This window comes from Mirounga leonina, unplaced genomic scaffold (genome assembly GCF_011800145.1).
Source record: "Mirounga leonina isolate KUSES-001 unplaced genomic scaffold, KU_Mleo_1.0 Mir_97, whole genome shotgun sequence".
Taxonomy (NCBI): Eukaryota; Metazoa; Chordata; class Mammalia; order Carnivora; family Phocidae; genus Mirounga; species Mirounga leonina.
Window position 1 is genome coordinate 3536045 of NW_023270889.1, and position 21077 is coordinate 3557121.

At 39.8% G+C, this 21077-nt stretch overlaps 1 pseudogene; it reads right to left on the reverse strand.

The window, feature by feature from the left end:
* Window positions 1-10784: 10784 nt before the first annotated feature.
* On the reverse strand, window positions 10785-12004 carry LOC118006486 (annotated as a pseudogene).
* Window positions 12005-21077: the final 9073 nt, after the last annotated feature.

Consider the following 21077-nt stretch of genomic DNA (forward strand, 5'->3'; position numbering starts at 1 on the left):
TCAGAAATAAAAAAAGCACTACTGACATACACCACAACATCAGTGAAATACAAAAACACCATTTGGAGCTAGAGTTAGATAAAATAGTAATCCTGTATTATTTCATTTAGATGAATTTTATTAAAACAGGCAAAATTAATCTGTGGTGATAGAAATCAGAAATGACCGGGAAGAAATACCAGGAAACTTTCTGAGGTGATTGAAATATTCTAAATTTTGATCAGGGTGATGGTTACACAGGTCAAGATTCATTAAGCTGTACATTAAAATGTATCCATTTTACTCTATATAAATTAAATCTCAATCATATACTCTTAGCACTGAAAAACCAAAATAAGAAAAAAACTCATAAAAATCCTGTTGTAATCTTTCACATTTGAAAGTGTCTGTTTATTATTACCCAATATTTTGCCTAGTTCTGATATTTTTGAGACACACAGTTGTATCAGGACTTTGTAGACATTTTCACATTATCTTCTGGCATCAAATGTTGCTGTGGAGAAGACTGAGGTCAATTTGTCATTGTCCCCTCATGGTGATTAGTTTTTTTTTTTTTGGTCTAGATATCTGAGAATTATCTAGAAATTAATTATGTTAGCAGTATAAGTGGTCTCCATCAATTTTTTTTAATGCAGGGTGATCTGCAGGCTGAATTTTTTTCATTCCAGTAAAATGTGATAGTATTATATCATCTTTGTATACATATTTAATGTTCTTTCAGGAACACTATATTTATGTTATAATAATTTTATTCTCTATATGTTAACTTTTTTATTGCATTTGTCTATACCTTTTTATTTTATTTTTTGAATTTGTACTTACTTTCCTATATACTGGGAAGTTTATTTTTAGGTGGATTTAGTCTATTTCTTGTATTCTCAAATTTAATCATAGATGATGCTGTTTTCTCCTTCAATTTGTTTTCTTGATTCTGTAACTTAGCCCTTTATTTTATTTTATTGTTTAATCATCTTGATTAGGAGCCCTTGTTTTATTGGATTTGTCTTCTTACTAAGTTTTCTGTACCTCAGAGCACTTCTGAACAATTTCCTTCTGATTTTTAGTTGTTTTGCATCCAAATTAGTTCCTTTATCTTTTGCATTTTAAGTGTGTGTGTGTGTGTGTGTGTTTGTATATGTGCATGGTTGCCAGATTGATAATTTTCATCTTACTCAACTGTCCTTTTGGTCCAGACCTATTATTTGCCCTAATGTAGTACAGGTGTCTTCTCGTCTCCCTTTCCTTTTGGCACTCATTTGTTTTCCTGACAAACCACAGTTTTAGGACTGGGTCTTTTACGTTGTTTCCACTTTTTCTATAGGCATGGCAGGACAGGACAGAGCCTAGCTAAGATACTGTGCGGACTTCGTTAGAGTACCAGGGATCAGAAGTCATTTCTAAAGTTGTTAAGTGTTTATTAAATGTGCAAGGGCTTTCTTTACTGAGTTGAAGGAGTGTTCTAGTCATACGGGAGTGTACCCTCAAACTTGGAACCTATGCTCCAGTTTCATTTTAGTCTTGGAGCCTTCAATGCCATAACTCATTGCTCATTTCCAATATGTTCCAACATTTTCTGTGAGTTCCTGTTTGGAGAGTTAGCTTCTCAGTAAGCTTCTCTCCCATTTTGGGATATTAATGGGATGTTCATGGATTTAGTTGGTATGCCTATATGGCTCCACGGGATGGAAATAGGGTTAGGAGCCTTGCCATGATGAACTGCGTCACTTCACCACAGAACTTTCAGTCTCATTCATTGGCCAATACTTTTTAAAGTTTATGGCCTAGGGTTATCCCCTTCTCTGGTTTGGTTGTTGCTGCAACATTTTGGAGGCCTGTTTTTTAATGTATCATTTTGTTGATTTCAAGACATACTGGGGGAGGGAGATTCTTACCCTGTGGCTTCATTCTGCTTCTGCAACCTTGGTGGTCTTGCCTTCTCTTTCCTCTCTTGGTTTCCTTTAAGAGTTATTTTCCTACTCCCCAGCTCCCTTCCTTACAGCCCTCAGTCTTCTTTCTGGTTTCTTTACCTATACCAATTAGATTAAAACATTTTCAAAGGTCATTTTGTACTCTTCTTCTCTTTTCAGTCTCTTCATTTCTATTCTCCTCCCATGTAATCTCTTAATATGCTCTTTTGTAACCTCCTAATTCATTCTCATGCCTCATTAGTAATGTCTAGGCAGATGTCACTCAGATTTACATTTCATGCCCTGACCTGTCTTCTATGACATGGCTACATTTCTCCTCTCTGCTGAATGTCTTACTGTATGCCAGTCCTACTACAACCTTAAATTCTCCAAAGCAAGCTCTTGTTTTGTTCCAAACCAGTGCTTCCAGCTATCTTGTTTGCTCTTACTCTTCTAGGCACAAAAGCCTGGCATCTTTGTTTTCTTTCTTGGGCTCCTCTATCCAATTAGTTAATGAATCCTTTCAACTGGGCTCTTCCTCCTCTTTATTTCCACTGCCATTCCCTTAGAGTATGTTTGCACTTTTTTCACTTGAACTTTTTTATAACCTTTAACTGGTCTCCCTCCTTTAATTTCCTCTTCCTCTAATAAATGTTTTATACAGCTCCAGAGATGTCTTTTTCTAATACCTTCCATGAGTACCTTACACTTTCCCCAGTATTCAAGGACTTGCATAATCCCACCCCAGTGTCTAATGTGAAGCTTATTTTCCACTGTACCCCTTCACAGGTCTTAAATTCCAATCAAGGTCAATCACTAAGCATGTCCTAGTCATTCCAGGTTCAAAAACTCTTCATGACATGTCCTTATTCCCTTCATCTCTGAACATTTTACCAGTTTTTCAAAATCCAAATCAAATTTTACTTCCTCCATGAACTCCTCCAAATTGACTGGTTTGGAAGTGATTGAGCCCTCCCTATTCTGAACTCCTATCATTCTTTATCACTCATCACATCATCCTTTGATCATTGTGAATGTATCTTAGCTTGTCCTAAAATTGTCAGTTCCTTGTGGGGTGGGGACCAAGGTTATGAGAAGTTGTAACATTTAGGGAAAGTCGTGATAAAGTAAACTTGGACTTAAGTATCCTGAAACCTCAGTTCAAGCTCAGTTTTGCTACTGTGTGTGGTTGGGTGGGTCCCTTACCTTGTTTGAGCTTTACTTTTGTCATCCTTGAAAGAGATTGTTGTGACTGTTAAATGAAACAGCATGTGTGAAAGTGCTTTATACACACACACACACGTGTGTACATAGGTAAATGAAATACAAATTAAAGTATTACAGGTTTCTTCAAATTCCCTGCAGCATCAAGCCTGATAGTTTATATGTAGGATAGCAATAAATGTTCTTGATTGAAAAGCATGAAATATATCTAGCTGCAATTATGCCTGCCTGCAGAACACCAAGGAGATGCTAATGGATAAGGATAAGCATAGAGGAAGTTGATAGTTTGTGTGGTTATGCCAGCAATTTGCCAAGCTGGAGAACTGCTTAAGTGCGTCATCTCAGATTTCATGCACGGTGCAGAGGACCTGCCTAAATGGAGGCAAATGGATTAAATGGTTTGTTCCAGTCCTTTCTAGCCCTCGATGTCTAGTCTTTCACAGAATAACACGTAATAGATGTCATATGTAAAGTGAAATATTTGTTTATCAGTAGCTACTTTATATACATGCACATATATACATTTCAGATGTGAGTTTATGCTAAATATATTTCATGTAAATATAGACATTTATCTCCTTAAATGTTTCTTTATATAGTCTTTGTTGACATTCACTCAATCACCATTGTTTCTCTTTTCCAAACTCCCAATTTTCCAGTAGTCCTCCATTTATAATCAAAGACAGCAAAGCTGGTGTATCCACATCAAAGCTGGGTAGAGAGTGACAAAACAAGTACATGAGAATGGCCATAAAGTAATTCCCTTAATGATTGAGATCATCTGGATTGAATCTTGTGAATGTTCAGGTTTTCCATGTCAGCTTCTCCTGCTTTTCCTCCAGAACCACATGCTCAACTGGTTTTTTATTTTTTTTTTTTATTTTTTTTTATTTTTTTTAAAGATTTTATTTATTTATTTGAGAGAGAGAGAGAGAACACATGAGAGGGGATAGGGTCAGAGGACGAAGCAGACTCCCTGCCGAGCAGGGAGCCCGATGCGGGACTCGATCCCGGGACTCCAGGATCATGACCTGAGCCGAAGGCAGTCGCTTAACCAACTGAGCCACCCAGGCGCCCTCAACTGGTTTTTTAAAAATATTCTAATTCTATAGGTTTTTCAAAAAATCATATTTCATAGAAAACTGTGCTTTTGGAAAGGATATTAATAAAAGCCAAAAAATGTATTCTGAGAATCTGCTTGTGGTGTGATAAATTTAAGACCATGTGTGCAATGCCTAACTGAATGTTCACATTCATTTTGCACCTGGACAAAATTTTGGGCAAAAATGTGTATAGCATCTCTTGTCCTAGACTGAGCCTAAGCTGGATTCCTGATTCAAATGGCTCAAACGGTGCCTCTGAGGGCACATTTGCAGAGGCCTATGTGCACGGAGGATAGAGACCCTTTCTTAGGAAGAATTTATCCTAAGGGGAGAATGAGGCAGGACAAGTATGCCCTAGTAAGAAGCCTGGCCCTTTAAGGGGTGGCAACTCTTAGCCAGTCCCTCCATGAAATCATATCTAAGTTCTGGGGACAGAGAAGACTGGAAGTGAACATCCTGAGAGACACTTAGGGCAAAGCCACATTTTGTGGAAAGGACAGTGTTCCCCACCTCACCACAGCAGAAACTTCCACCTCCAAAACCTCTACATACTGGCCTTGGTAGAAGGGGTTGTACTCAGTGGGAATGGCGGCAGTGCCTATGGTGGGAGCCAGATCTAGAAGGTTCATAGGGCAGGCATAGGGAAGTGGCAGAGGCAGCCAAGCTCAGCAAACACGAGTGTATGTGATGGTGGTGACGCACCTTTAGGCATTGGAAACGGGCAGGCTTCCTGCACACAGCTTAGCAGGGATGGCAGCAGTGGGGTCAGAGCAGTAGAAGAGAAAAGAGGAAAAAAAATGTGATAATAATTATTTGAAAAATGCCCACAGTGTTTAATATGTTTGGGAAAGTTTATTCAGAACAGAGGGAGGAGGGAAGACAATTACTAATCTTTGAAGTTTATCAAATATTTAACAATTTCCACTTCATGTATTCTTTTAAAAAATACTTGTTGGAAGCATTAACTCTCAAATAAGGCACAATCTGAATCTATTTATGTAATTTTTATTAAGTGCATCCCAGATTATTAAGTGTTTTCAAGGAGAATATTGAGCCTGACAAATCAAATACTTGACTTTTGATTTCATAAGCAAAAACAGATTTAGTCAGAAAATCGCAATAAAGACATCTTAAGTGATTACAAATTTTAAAGGAAAATGTCTCACTGTTGTCATAGATGATCAGATTATGAAACTGAGAGTGTCCTACTGGGACTGAAGAAGGGTGGCATAACTTATGATGAATATGTAAGGGAAAATAAAGATGGGGTGGATTTTACAAAGATGGAAAAATGACAAAGATGAGGGTTACTGCATGGACTTTTTAAATATGTCAACCAGCTAAACTAAGTAGTCTTCTACAAGAGGTGCTGCTTATGTGAGTTACCACCACTAATGACATCTGTATTTGGATGTTCCTGTATTAACCACCAACTCTTTGTCACTGAGGACTAGTGAAGATTCTTAACCAACTGCATTCTGGTTAATTGGACAGAGGATGTGAACAGGTAATATGAATGAAACATGGTGAGGATTAAGATAGAGGTATGCCCAGAATACTTACCAAAGCACACAGGAAAGGCTTTATTCTAACCGAGTGGAGGTAAAGTTCTCAGAGAGAATGCTTGAATTTCACAGGATAAGTAAGGCAGGCAAATAAAGGTGGGAAGGGACTTCTACCCAGAAGAAAAAGGAAGAGCAAAGGTACCGAAGCATGGGGTTATATGGTGTGTGTGTGTGTGTTGGAGGTGGAGAGGAGAAGGCAGTATTATGGGAGAGGGGCATAGTGCTAAATGAGAGGAAATCAGGGTGTGAGGGATCAAGAGGGTAAACTGATGTTGCCAGTGTTGAAAACGGATGCTGGAAGACTAACAGAGGGGAAAATCTAAAAATTGGGTTGTATAATGCCATTTGAAGTCATTCGACTGACATACTTTCTCTTTTTGCCTAATTTTTGTCTGCCTAGTAGGATGTGTGTGTGTATATATATATATATATAAAATTATATGATGATATAAATTATATATCACCAAATTTACATAGAAACACTACATTGATTGTATATAATTGTATTATATGTTATATAATTATACATATGGCCACTAAATTTGATAATATATAATACGTATCATTATGTATATTACATATAACATATAAAATCACTAAATTTGTCAACTTACCTGTATTGTAAATTTGATTGGAATGCAGCAGCAGGCACCATACTCCTAGGCTAATATTGTTTTCTTAATTATTCAAGTAGTATTGTTGCCTGCTCATCCATCATGATGATTTTCTCACAGTTTAAATATTTACATGGACTATTGCAAGTGTATAATGCCTTTGGTCTTACATGATAAATACCTCCTCAGGACCATTTAGTTTTTATGTAATTTATTCCTTTTTGGTAAGCAGGGGGAGTCTTTTGGCTGGGGAGTCACAACGCCTGGTTCTCACCCATTCTCTCCCCAGCTAGGTGGGGGGCCTTGGCATAGTCTGTGCCTTCTTTTTCTCATTTTAAAGAGGCAGCTTTGGAATTAATGTTTTCCGGGTGCCCTTCACGGGCAGCACAAATATGGTGGCAAGATGGCAGGACGAGGACCTAGGACTCCTGGCTAGTTGTTCTAACTCTCCCCATTGTGACATTTGACAAAGTAGGTTGGGAATCGGTCCTGTCTTCTGTTCAGTGGGTATAATAACACCTTCTCTGCTTGTCTTGTCAGGCTATCACCCAGATTAAATGAGACCATGTCAGAGAATAAAGTGTTTTGTAAATATCAGTTAGTAATATAGTGCTGTCCTGCCTGGAAGTTTTGTTACCAAGGGCTGTGGGACTCAAGTGACTTTCCCAGCATCTTACTTCTTCCATCTCCTTCCTGTTCTTTCAGATGAATGTAGTGTGTTAGTATGACATTTTAATATGCATATAATATATGTAATAACAGTATTTAATATATATTATCCTACAAATTCAGCATACTCGTTATGTTCAGTATCATCAGCAAAAGTCAGATACGTCCTTTACTCTGTTATTTGATGTGTGGTTTACAAAATGGATAGAACAAAAACATGTTTCCTTTAGTAAGCAAAATGGCAGAGCTTTAGTATGGCCTTTTGCAGTAGGACCTCCCTAAGTAATAAATAAATAAATAATAAATAAAACAAATGCCACTTTGAGAATAGGGGTCACCATTTACCCTCAGGCTGTGTGAATTGGGAGAGGTGAGACTGAGTCAGGAAATTAAATTAAAGAATAAATAATGGCAGACCCTGATCCTGTCATCATTTCTCACCAGACCCAATAAGACTTTGAAAGGAGGACTCTGTGGAATTCACTTTAAGTCTTGGGGAAACAAGATGCAATTTAAATATAACATAAAAATGTTGGGGGGGTGGGTTAGGAGATGTCAGAAGGATCACAACCTCACTCTCCAGACCTTTCCCCATTAAATATGATTATGTATAGTCAGCCCTGTTGGTGACAATGCTGTGATTGGAAGTCCCTGGAACTACCTGTTTGGGGAGATTTTTCTTATGGAGGTAGCAAACCAAGCTTGTCAGTATTTTTCCAAATTTATTCAGTTAGCAGAAGAATTATATTGCATTTGAGCTTGACTATTTAGAGACCTTCAAGTTAAAAGCTCTCCTTTTTCAAGTAAGAGAACAAGATCCAGAGAGGTGAAAGGACCTACTGGACCCTTCCTGCAGCCACCCCCCCCCCCCCAATTAAAAGCAGAGTGGAAAATTGAAATGCAAGATCCAGCTGGTTGTTTTACTCGTTTTTTTCCCCCATTTGCACAAATATTTATTCTGTTCCTATATTATGGAAGGCTCTTTACAAACCCTATGGAAATGCAAATCCAAAAAATAAGGCTCCAAGGAAGCTTCCAACATAGACAAGTACAGAAGTAAACTCCAAGGCAGAGTGAGATAAATTCACTCTTGGTGACCCAACAATCTACAATAAAAGCCTGAAGGAAAGAAGGATCACTGGTCAGCGAGGCTCTATGGAAGAGAAGGTATTGAAGAGCTGAGAAAAATGACAGAGGTCTGAAAGACAAATAAGGGTGGGTGGGAATTGATCAGAAGTGTAGAGGTATGAAAATGAAGTGTGTTTCCATTTTGGCCAAAGAATGCCAGAGTAGCAAGGGATGAGACTAGAAAAGCAGGTTGGGGCTTTGTTGTATGTAAATGGATTTGTGCCAGGCTGTGGGGTGTGTATTTCACTTAGTAGTCAACAAGGGACCAGTGAAGGCTTCTTCACAGATTGAAATGATTGGCAGGATTGACTGATTGGAAAGGGGAGGCAGGATTGGATTGGCAGGATGGAGTCTGTTGAAACTGCTGAAATGTGGGAATGAACTGGGGCGTTGGTAATACCAACTGAAACTGAAAGGAAGAGAGTTATTTAAAAATTATTGGGAGGTGAAATCAGCAGGACGTGGCACTTAGTTTGATGATAGGTAGAGAAAGAGGTGGGTTTGGACACCAATGATAGTTGCAAGGGAACTGTGATACATGGAAGGAATATGATGATGAGTTGAATGCCCTTAGAAAATGCTGCAGGAAGAAGGTCTTGAGCACGAGGAAGTGGCCATAGGAGTTCAAGAGTAGGCATTTGTATTGAGTTGGTGTTTCCAGTGAGTGTCAGTTGTTCTTAGAGAGGAATGGAGAATGGAGAGCCTGGGGAATTCCCAGAGTCAGGAATTTGAATAAGATCACCTAGACCCCGAGCACTGTTGAAATAAGTGCCTTGAAGTTCAGGCTGAATAGGGACAGAAATGAAACCAGAGGGGCTAAAGGAAAAGACTAGTAGGGAGGCCTCAGTGTGGAAGGTTAGCCTCAGAAGGAATAAAGGAATGAGAGAGATAGAAGACAGAGATGGTGGTCTGTGAGGACAGCTCCAGAGTTGGAGCTCTTGGTGGTGAAGATGTTTGGAGTGATGTAAAGAACTAGTGTGGAATTGGGCCATGTTGGCCAGTACAAACACTGGGTTGTGGGTGTCAAAAGAACTGCGAGGCTGTCAGTGGTGATGAAGAGAAAATCCCAATAAAAATATTGAAAGAAAGTTTGTGGAAGGCGTTTATGGAGTTTGTGTGTGAGTGTGTGTTTTGGGGGTGGGGGGCAGTGCAGAAGAAGGGAAGGTTGTCACTGTATTCATGTTGTCTCATACTTTTATTGCTGCCTCCTTAAAACTTTATGAATTGAGCCAACTTGGATCTTACTCTTATTTTATACAATCCATGTGTTTTCTCATGACTTTGAAATATGCCGGATGTAATGTCTTTTTCTTTTATTTTTCTTTGTTAATCCTGTTCCTGGGGAAACATCTATGCAATGTCTTCTGCCAACTTATATTTTTGTTAAATTAATCTTTGGTATCTCTGCCAAGGTTAATCTAAATACCTCACACCTGGCCTAAAATTTCCAATACAAAGTTCACTCTTCTGACTGCAATAGCAAAGAAGGACAAGGAAAGCGAGAAAGAGAGGCTGAAATGGGGAGGGAGAAGGCAAGCACACAGATTTTAAACCATAGTGGATACCATTTTTCGTGAGTTCAACATTTGAAAATTATATTAAACCCAGGGTTGCTTGGTTTTTGTTTGTTTGGATTTTATTTTGTTTTGTTTTTTCCTCCTCAGATGGTCTCGGGATGCAAAGACATGAAGTAAAGGCAGAATTTTGTCCAGACAAGGATGGGAATTAAAAGAAAAAAAGAATAACCCAGACTTTATGTTTTGCTTTGGTTCTTTAGTACTGAACTTCTGCACTCACTGTAGTTGGACTGTAGCCTATTCTATAATCTGTGTGTGTGCATGCGCTAGGTCTATATACACAAAATCAGGGGCCCTTTAACCCTCCAAATCCCTTCTGAGATGGTATCAGATCCTCCCTTCACCTTTTTAGTATTTCAGTGATTGCTAGGAGAGAGGCAGAAAGCTGAAGACGCTTAATCAGGCTCACAAACCCATTTATAATGGAAAGCTTGCCTCAATTTTCTTTTTCAACATCTCTGCCCTTTCCCATTCTAAATCTCTCGGGAAGATTTTATTATGGAAGAGGAGTTAGAACGACAGGTCCTACTCTTTTCTCCACGTTTTGTCCTGGGAAAGCCAGAAAGGTACAGCTGATTTTTTGCAACTGAGACAAAAAGGAGTTCCTCCAGGGGCAGAAAAGGTATTTTTGCTAGAGGAGTTGGCTGGGTGCAGCTCTCATTCCCGTGGGTGAGTCACCAACTGAAAGCTGAGGCCAGTTAATGAGAGATAGAACGGCTTCTTTTTTTTTTTTTGAAAGCAAGAGTAAAACACTTTAATTAGATCTGATTGTTAATACAGCCAAACAAGAAGAGGAAAAGTACCAAAGGGTTGATAATTAGAATTAATGTCTAAGGTCTGGTAAAGAGTGAGACATAAATGTCGAAACAAAATTTAAGGCTGCTGGAAAAAAAAAAAAAGAATCACTTTGTTTCTGTTGGTTTACTATGTTTCTAGTGGGTCTGCAACTCATGAAGCTGCAATGTGAATTATTTTTGTGTAACCCCAATAACACAACACAATTCTTTTTATTTTCCTTGGAAGCTCTTCTTAATATTTAAGATGTTCTGCATTGGAGGCCCCACATTGGGTTATAAAATTGGAATGTAACTGTTAATTTTGGTTCGATGTCTTTGTGAAATGCATTCTGCTATCCACACAATATTTCTCATTTTTTGTTCCTTCAGCTTTGTGTATGCGTAAAACACACCATAGTGGAATTGCCTGTTAAATGCCAGCACGTTCATTTGTACCTCACGCTCATAAAACACATCCTCCAATGTCTTTCCTCCACTGCCATCACCCACAGCCTCAAACGAAGGCTTGTACACTCCATAATGGTCTGCTACTCTCCTCATCTGATCAAAGTCTTCTGCTTGAGCCAAAAGGCGCAACCCTTCAGGGTAGAGCTTGCCACAGGTCGGGTAGAGGGTCTCCCGGTCGTCTTTGCTCAGTTCAGTGCCAAAGGAGTTAAGAGTGATGATAAAAGCATGTCTGTCAGCCTCAAACTCAAGAATAGGACACATGATTTCTGCTGTGACATCACTATGATTCTTACAGAATTTATAGAATGCCTCGAGGTAAGATTTGTACAGTTTATTGCGCAGTAATTCAATATTCAGTTCATCAAGGGTATTTTCAGACATACAGTCTTAAAAGAATGGAGCTAATGGTGTTTCCACCAGAACGGCTTTAAAGAGATCAGAAGGTGTCTCCGCAATGTTGACTGCTTCCATTTCCGTGAAACGGCCCAATGGGTGGCACTTGGCCAGAATTTCTTTCACAGGTTTTTTTTTGCAATGCACCGTTCATCAGTAGAATCACATTGTCTATCATGTAACTGCACGTCATGTATGTAAAAAACGTGCTCAGGGTTTCCAGGGAATGATTCCGGAAATATTCAAATTCTCTGCATAGCTTTTTCCTCATCTCCGTGTCAATTTTGGAAACAGTAAGAGGATTTGTTTGATTAGCCAAGAAGTTTCCATAATCAGTGGTCTGGAGATGAATTTTCACATCTTCCAGGGTCTCGCACTGGACCAGGTTGAGGTAGTCCTGCTGGGTCAGGAGGCTGGCCTTGCACCCTCGCACCAGGCCTTCCAGGTAGCCATGGTCCACGTTAAAGTAGAATTCGGCGCCCTCAAGCATGGGGAAAGAGATCACAGTCAATTTGGGCTGAAGCAGCTCTGGATCCTAGTGGGCTCCTGATGATTTGCTCAATAGAACGGCTTCTAATGAAGAGACCTTGGCAGGAGGAAAAAGTCAAAATCTGAGCTTTGGAAGCTCCTGTTTTCAGTTTATACTCTGGCTTTCACAACTAAATTTTAGCTTTGAATGCAAATAAAGAACATTAATTTTGTTCATTCTTTGTAACCTTCTCCTGCATTTTTTTTTTTTTTTTTTTTGGTGGGGAGAAGAACCTGAAAGGAGGAATAGGTAACTTCTAAAGCATGCAGTAGCATCTTGACTTAAGCTTCATCGTTTAAATTCTTTAAGACAATTTTCCTCTTACTGAATCCAAGGTTAGGTGAGAGGATTGTTGAGGTGTTTTTTTTTTCTCCTTCATGCTAATGAAATAACTTTTTCTATTTATCTTTCGTAAGTCGTGTTTCATCACTTATAAAATGAGATTTACTTTGGTCAGATGAATCTGTATAACTCAGCGAACCTTTCTTTGAAAGGTGGGGGAAAGAAACTGCTTAAAAAAAAAGAAAACCTGTGTTGGCTGTACTTTGACACACACACACACACACACACACACACACACTACTCTTCTTTCACCTGGAGACCACCAAGATCGTATGGATGGTGGAGAGCTGGTCTGGTTTTTGTTTGGATTGGGTATTTTTATTTTTAATATTTGTCTTCTGAGTCAGAAGTGGTTATCTCTTAAAAGAAAAATTTGATGGCTTGAAAGCTGGGTGTTTGTGCTTTCCCCTTCGAATGTTAACATTTAAGTAGCCTTCAGTGTGCGTCAAAGTTAGCACCCCACTAAGATAGATTAGTGACCTTCCCCCTACCCCACCCCTGCCCCCATGCGCTAGTGGGCAATTACCTCTCTGAGGCTGGCTGGGAGCCCCCTCTGGCCTGAAATGGGTGATTCGGTAGGAGCCTCGTCAATCGGGGTGGCTTGAATGCCTTGCCGGGACAATGGTGGCTTTTCATGAGGATTTAGTAATCTGAAGAATGCAGCAGTCTGTCCTTGAGAGGAACCTGCTTCTGTTGATATGTTTATGTGGTTTCCGGAGGTGGGAGGTGGAGGGGGTAGGGGTTTGGAGGATTGGGGGTGGGGAGTGACATGGGGATTGCCTGGAAATTTACAAGTTAGTTTGAACTTAATTTATTGGAACTTTATGAAAAGTTAAAAAAAAAAGTCACCTTTCCAGTTTCCTGACACATTAGGTTAAAGATTGATGAAAATGGGGTTTTTCTGTTTCAAACACTGACCCTGATTACTGAAAGACCCTACTCCTATCACAGCATACCTTTCATGGCAGTTTCAAACAGCATCTTTTGTAAAATTCTAAACTCTACCTTTTCTGCCTTGTCTCTCTGCTGATTGAGACACTCTACTTGGTATGTATGTTGCCATCCTGGATGTTTGTGGCTTGTCCAGTCTATTCCAGCATGGTGCCCGTGGCGCCAAGATTGGTATCTATTAACATGCCTTATCCACCACCATCAGAGGTGGGAATGTGCCTCCATGCCGGCTTGCCAGGATGAGTTATGGAGGAGCATGTGAGTGGTTCCATGTATGTCCATCCCTGCTGCTTCCTGAGATGCAATTCAAGTCAGATGACCTCCCAGGAATGTCTATATTGCTTTCTCTATACAGGGATGGCAGTCCTTGTTTCTGCAGGTCTGGCACAGAACAAATCATCAATGTGCCCACCACCCCAAGCCTCCAAGGAGGAATATTTTTCTGCAAGATGCTGTAGGCACTCCTGTCCCAGGGCACTGTAGTATTTGTAGCAGAGACCACACCACTGAGCTCAAATTTCAGCTCTGTCAATCACTTACCCTCTCTGAGCCTCAGTTGTCTGTAAAAATGAGGAAGTTTACACTTCCTAAAAAGACTGTTTTGAGCTTTAAGTAAGATAGGGAGTGATTTCCCTAGCATAGTGCTTGGCAAAAAGTAGGTGCCAGATAATGTTAGTGAGAGCAGTATATTGAACAATACAACTTTTGATAGATTCAAGATAACTTTATTTTTGCCTCCCTTGGTACCTTTAAACTTTCTTTGGGGAGGTGGTAGTGGTCATGTTCCCTTAACCCAGATGAAAAATCAGGCAGGCTGTGACTTTTATGCTCATTCACAGGAAAGTGACAGCCTTGAGTTCCTTTAAGTCACATAGTCTTGAATCAGAAGACAAAGCCTCCACTGTAATAGTAAATATTTTGCACTTGACCTAGCAGCAGATCTCCCCTCCATTCTCAACACCTTGCAGTGGTCCTGCAGTTATCCTGGCCTCAGCTCTCTTCCTTCCCCACTCACCAATGACTTTCTTTCCCCTGCATAGAGTGGGGTGAGGGGATGAGATAAGGGGCAGAGCAGTTCCTAATCAGATTGTTGTGACCTGGCAGATGGCTAAGGCTTTCTCTCATGGGAGCCTCTATGGGATCCCTAGGGATCCCTGCAGAGAGGGCATCTCCCACCTGCTCCCTGGAGGGACACCCAATCTCTGTCTGACTCAGCCTTGTGCTGCCTCTATCATTCCAGGCCAGCTGACCATCCACTTCCAGCCTCCTCCATCTGAGGCCACTTGCTTCCAACGTGACCCCCATAGGCTCCCACAGTCCCTGGCAGTGTAGACCCTCCCAATTCTGGGATACGTTGGGCTCAATGAAGGGGATCCAGGAAAGACCCCTCATGGTGTACTCCTCAAACCCCTTGGGAAGGTGGAGGGAAAGAGAGTTCGGAGCAGTTTTCTTCTAAGATTTCTGCAAATATTCTCTTTATTCTCTTCTCTCCATTCTCTGATTCCTGCTTTATGTTCCAGATTCTCAGAGCTGTTACACTGAGTGTGTGTGAGTGAGTGTGTGTGTGTGTGTGTGTGTGTGATGGTGGAAGAATCTGTCTCATATCCACCTTGTTGTCCTGATATTTATCATGTTGACACCTCAGTCTCAATTGAAGCAGGAAGTTTCCCCCTTCCCACGTAAACACAGTGACCATAATTTACCATGAAGGAAACCTTAATTGCTGGCAAAGATGTAGCAGAATAGAACCTTAGAAATGAGTAAAAGCTGGTGTCCCAGTGGAGACAAAGTCCATAGTTAGGGCGCTAGAAAGAAATTGGTGTTTGATATTTCAAAATAACATCAAAGTCATCATGGTGAGAAAAAAATTAGAACTTTGTTGAGTTTCCTTTAATTTATTGTTTAGTTTTGTTGTTATTTTAAATTTCATGAGTTCTGGGGGGAGCAGGGCAGCTTAAAGCATCTACTATTCTTATCAGGTCCTGAAGGGCTGAGAAGGTACCAGATTTTTAGGTTCTACACTGACAGAGGCTTCGTCCAAGCCACATACACCCTCCTCTGCTCTTCAGCCCTAGCCCCCACCTCTGTGGGCTGATGTCCATGTGGCTCATGGGGCCCTGACTTGTTTTGTGCCCCCTGTCCTCTAGTCCAGAACCCACCCCCTGACCCCTCAACCTGGGCAAGCCTCTACTTGTTGTGAGGTGGGCACTATGTTCCCTAGAGCCTGCCTTATTTACCGGTTGCCTGGGAATGTGCTTTGGTGCAGCCAACCAGTGGCACTTTCTCCCTGAGCCCTGCCCGTTCACAGCATGCCCAGAGGTGAGAGGTCAAGGTTTGGAGGCTCACTGAGTGTGATCCTACTGCCCGTGGGCTGTGTGACCTTGGACACGTTACCGAATCTCTCTAAAACCTCTGTTTCCTCAAGCCTACACAGGGAAGAGTATAAAGAGTATCAAGCACGCGGAGTTTGTATGAGGATGAAATGAGGTAAGGTGTGTAAAGCAGTTAGCTCAGTGCTTGGTACATAGTAAACACTGTGAAAGCATTAGCTATTATCCCATGACTTGGTAAAAAGGCAGTTCCTTGGCTCCCATCTCAGGACATTCGGATTCTGGACTCTGTATTTTTCACAACTTTCCCTGGATGATTCACCTGGTGAATCAGGTGGACAACACTATGGACACCTCCTCTTTGCCCCCTGTGGACTCATCTTACTCAATGTTACTTAGGCTCGAGGCAACTGTGCCTCATGGTTAGAGCTGGGTCTCTAGAGTAAGAATGTCTGCAGTTAAATCCCTGCTTTTCTCTGAGCCGGTAGTGTGTCCCCAAGGAACCCTCCTGTGCCTCTGTTTCCTCATCTGTAGAATGGGGAGAATAATGGTGCTGCCTCACAGGGTTGCTGTGAACATTTAATGAGTTAACACAAACAGAGAGCTTAAAACAATGCCAGGCACACAGTAAGCCCTCACTGAATGTTAGCTACTATTAGGTTTACTGATTTTTGAGCACTTATCACAAACCCTGAGGAATTCTTAAAAACTATTAACAAAAATTTGAATTCTTTTAAAAATTATCTTCATTAACTTGTGAATTCTTAAGTAACATACAAACCACAACTCTAAATACGAGCAATCCAAAATTTCAGAATTTAAACACTAAATATTAAATAACTGTTAAATAGTAGTAACTATAAAACAATTTAAAAATCTAAGACAATGTAGAAAGCCCTGCTGCATATAGCTATCTGGCCCGATGTGTGCTCTTCCCCACATTTAAACTCTTTCACGGCTTTAGTTTAAAAGTCTTTTTTATTTTTCTCTTTAAATTTGTAACACCTGTAGGTTCATCTTTAAAAATTTTTCATATCACTTTTTAAGGTTAGTTTTCCCTAGATGATCCCATTTAAAATATCATTTTAAAATATCATTTTAAAAACATTTTTTAAAAATTTGAAGGTGAAGGTAATTTTTTCCTTCCTCTTCTCTCCATTCTCGATTCCTGGTTTATGTTCCAGATTCTCAGAGCTGTTACACTGAGTGTGTGTGAGTGAGTGTGTGTGTGTGTGTGTGTGATGGTGGAACGTACGTTTCAGTTATTCTTTCTCACAAAAGGATCATGGAGATTATCAAGGAGACTTTTACTCTAAAGCAAAACTAAGCAGGGCCTGAAAATTTAAATACTTTTTTTTTAAAGTCTTTATGCTGCACAATTCATAAAATTCTAATAGGCTCCAGAACTAAGTCCAACTCAATTTACAGTTAAGTTTGGTGTTTGTGCTTGGAATCTACAGTCTGAGTTTCAAGGGTCATTATGAGCAACCATAGTGAGCGATTGATTCAAAACATCTTTGCACATGCCCTTGACGATTTGGGGGGATAAATGATTAGAAGGAGAATTGCTGGATCAAAAGGTATGCCCCTTATTAAAGTTTTGTTGCATATCAGCAAATTGCATTCCCCCAAATCTCAGCCATTCATACTCTCATCAGCAATATATGAGAATGATTATTTCCCACACACTCACACTAACACTTGTTAATGTTATTTGCCAATTTAATATGTTAAAATGGTGATACATTGCTTAAAGCATACAACTTTATGCACTTTACTAGGGAGGTTGAACATATTAAATCTATTTATTGACAACTTCCATTTCTTATCTTTATGATATATGCTCATGTTCTTTGACCATTTTTTAAGGTTGTCCTCTTTTTCTTACTGATTTATAAAAGCTTTTTATGTATTAAAGGACAAAAATCCTCTTACGATATTACAAATATTTTTCATAGTTTTTTATCTTTTAACATACTGATTTTGGGTATGTTGGAATTTTAAAACTTTGAAATTTTCCTTTATGATTTTATTCCTTTATAATAGGTCTTACTAACCTCAAGTTTCTGTAAATATTGTTTTCAAAATATCTAACTCTTTAATAAATTAGGCATTTACTTACTTTGCTTTTCCAAATGGTTGAACATTTATCTCAGTACCATGTATAAATCATACCAAGAATAGTTCCTAGTACATAGTAGGAACTCAAAAGAATGTTTGGAATCAATGAATAGATAATGTAGTTAATGTTCTTATTTAGGGGTTAATTTATTGGAGTTTAATCAAGCATTTGCTATATTTACAGAATGAAGAATAGACTGAAATACTCATATATTTTACAAAAGAGCACAAACCTTGAAGAAATTGGTCTGTATAGAAGGACCTGGACCATGGATACCATGGAGTCATTTCTTTATGTGACAAGAACCACCAGTTACCCAGTGTACCACCAATAATATCAAATTCTGAGAGGAGCAGGACTATTTTGGCAGGATGGCAGAACCTGTTGGTTGCCTGCCCAATGACTACTGCCCACTTTTTCTTTTTAGTAATAAAAACTCAGAATTATTAGACATGGGTCAGTAACATGCTTAGGCAAGATGGTTCCAGTACAAAAATCATGAATCACCTAACCATACAATGGTAATCCTCATTTTTTAATTTTTGGTCAGTAATTGGCTTAAATGTGGGCATGTAACTCAGTTCTGGTTAATGGGACCTGAGGGAAAGTCTGCTGGGGGCCTCTGGGAAATATTTATGTCCTTATAGGAAAAGAAAAATGAGTAAGGGGAGTTTTCTCCCTCTGCTTTTCCCACCATGTGTGCACATGTGCCCCCCTCACACACACACACACTACTTCCTCTCTTTGGTTATTGTCACGTGAGGCTGTGATACTTAGGACGGTGGCAACCATCTTGCCAACATGAGAGGAAGATCTGAGTTTAACAATGTTGACTTTCTAGAATAGTCCATTCTCTTGACTTCTGTGAGATGATGAACTCCTATTTAAAAAACCATTTTTAGGTGGTTTTTTTTCCCCATAGTGTCTAATACTATTCTCTTGGGTGAGTTACTCAGCCTTTCTGGGCTTTAGTTTCTGTAAAATAGTGTAGATGAGCTGGATGATTATCATGGCCCTATGCAGATTTAAAACTCTGCGATTCCAGCTGATGACTAGTTGCCCTCTGGAGGATCTTTATCATCTTTATTCTAAGAGAAAGTGCTTTATATCCTGAAATACAATGATAATTAACACCTGTAGAGCACTTTTCGCACACATTATCTCTTGTGAGCTTTATAACAACTCTGAGAAGTAGGCATACCCATTTTGAAGATAAGAAAACTGAGATTCAGAGAAGTTAGTGACATACGCAACATTTCTTTGGTAGGTTGACTGAGACTTAAACAAACCCAGCTTCTTTGGCTCCAGCTCCATTTCTCCTTCCCCTGTGCCTCACAGCCGCAGGCACCATTAGCTTCAGTTGGTTTATAGCAGCAGACAAACTTCCAATGTGATTAATTTCTCCTTGCTGTCCAGATGATCACTGATCACTCTGAAAACAACTCTATGAATAGCCAGAGAGTCCAAAAGGAATTTTACCACCCACCGATGGATTCTTTTTTTTAACGAACTTACAGGGTCAGGCTCTGATGTTTATAGGAAAGGAGATAAAGCACACCTGTTCTTCTGGGAATATACTTTAAGGAAAGGAGAATATATGACTTATTTTGGATAGGATATTTATAACCAACTAATCTATAAACTAAATGATGAATTACCAAAAGTCAGAGTTCTGCAGGCCTTGGCAGAATGCAGTTTACACCCTGATCATGCTGTCCCAGCACCAAGAGGTAGAGAGAGACGGTTATGACAAGTAGGGATGGGCTCCCCGTTCATCACAACCCATTACCGATGAGTCACTGCTGCAGAGCTTGGGGACATATACCTGCTGTCTCCATCTCCAGAGCACACAATCTTTATAGCAGGAGGGAGGTTGACATTAGCGAGGCCTCCCTTTCACTTTGCAGGTGAGGAAATTGCCTTTATGGTTTTATCCTGAGCATCTAGCACAGAACCTGGCCCATAACAGGCACCCAATAAATATTTTCTGCATCCGGTTGTTGATTAATGAGGCTGAAGCCTAAAGAAGTGAAGAGTAAAACAACTAATTCAGAGTAAAATAACTAATATTCAGAATAAAATAACTAATAAACAGCTAAGCCCCGACTTCTTGTCTCCTCAGTTTCATCTGAATAATTTAGCTCCAGTAAAACTGGAAATCTGGACTTTGTTGGAGGTCAGAAGTCATTGTTTTAATTCTGTCTCAAAATGCCTGGGATCCAGTATAAGTACATCATTCACTTAAAAAAAAAGTCAAATATATCTTCCTAGATGAGTAGCAAATGTGGGTTGAATGACTGGAATAGCCCTGGGAGTCTTTAGTCACGGAAATCTGCCTGTCTCCCAAAGCTGTTCAGAGGGTCCGTAGTGGTCGCTGGTCAGTCTGAATAGTCCCTTCACTATGGCTGGCTTGGCCTTGGTCACCCTTGGAGAGATGCCCACCAGGTCACAGTCATAACTTTCTTATAGTGCCTCAATTTCTAAACACACGTTAATGGCATAAATGTGATCCCATGAGCCACCTTAAAGACAAAACAAAGGTGCATACTAGAATCTTAGAATCTGAAGAGATTATATCAAGGATCAGGGAAGGATTCAGCTACTTTGACTTGTTAATAAAGGAGATGAAGAAAGGAGAAAGGACTGTGTGCTCCTTGAAGGCAGAGACTGAATAATGTTCATTGTATTGGGCACATAGTTTGTTGAGCATATGAAAATTACAGTCTTATTATATACATATGCATTTATTAACTCTTCACATGCACATATATGTGTGTATGTATGTGTATATGTGTGTATGTACATATGTGTGTGTGTATATAGTATGTATATTATATAATCAGTTAGATGGAGCAAACACTATCTTCTCTGATCTCTACTAGCTGAATCATTGGTCATCTTTCTTTTGACAGTAACCCAGGGTCTCCCAAACATAAAGCCTGATATGATCAATCCAAATGGTCCCATTCTGTGGCTCTGATTGGCAGATAAATGGGATCCACAACTGTAACAAGATGTTTCCTGATGGCTACCGATGAAGAAGTTTCCTCTCTTTTCTATGGAAGCCATCTGGAGAGCTTCCCTCTTTCTGGTGGACAGAGCCATTGCATTACACAAATTCAGGGGCACTGTGGTATTGTGATTCATAATAAGAATTATATATTTGGTCTTCATGCCCATTTCTGGCACAGAGCTTCTAAATCCCTTGGAATTTCCTAAGAGGTGAGTGCAAGAAAGGGATCTTTTATTATACAAATGAGTGACTTTTGGAAAGAACCTGAGGTTTGGGGCTGGTTGCCAGGAGAACCAACCATGTGATTAGAGGGTTGGAACTTTCAGTCCCACCCCCTGCCCTCTCCTCTAAACGAAGCCTCCATAA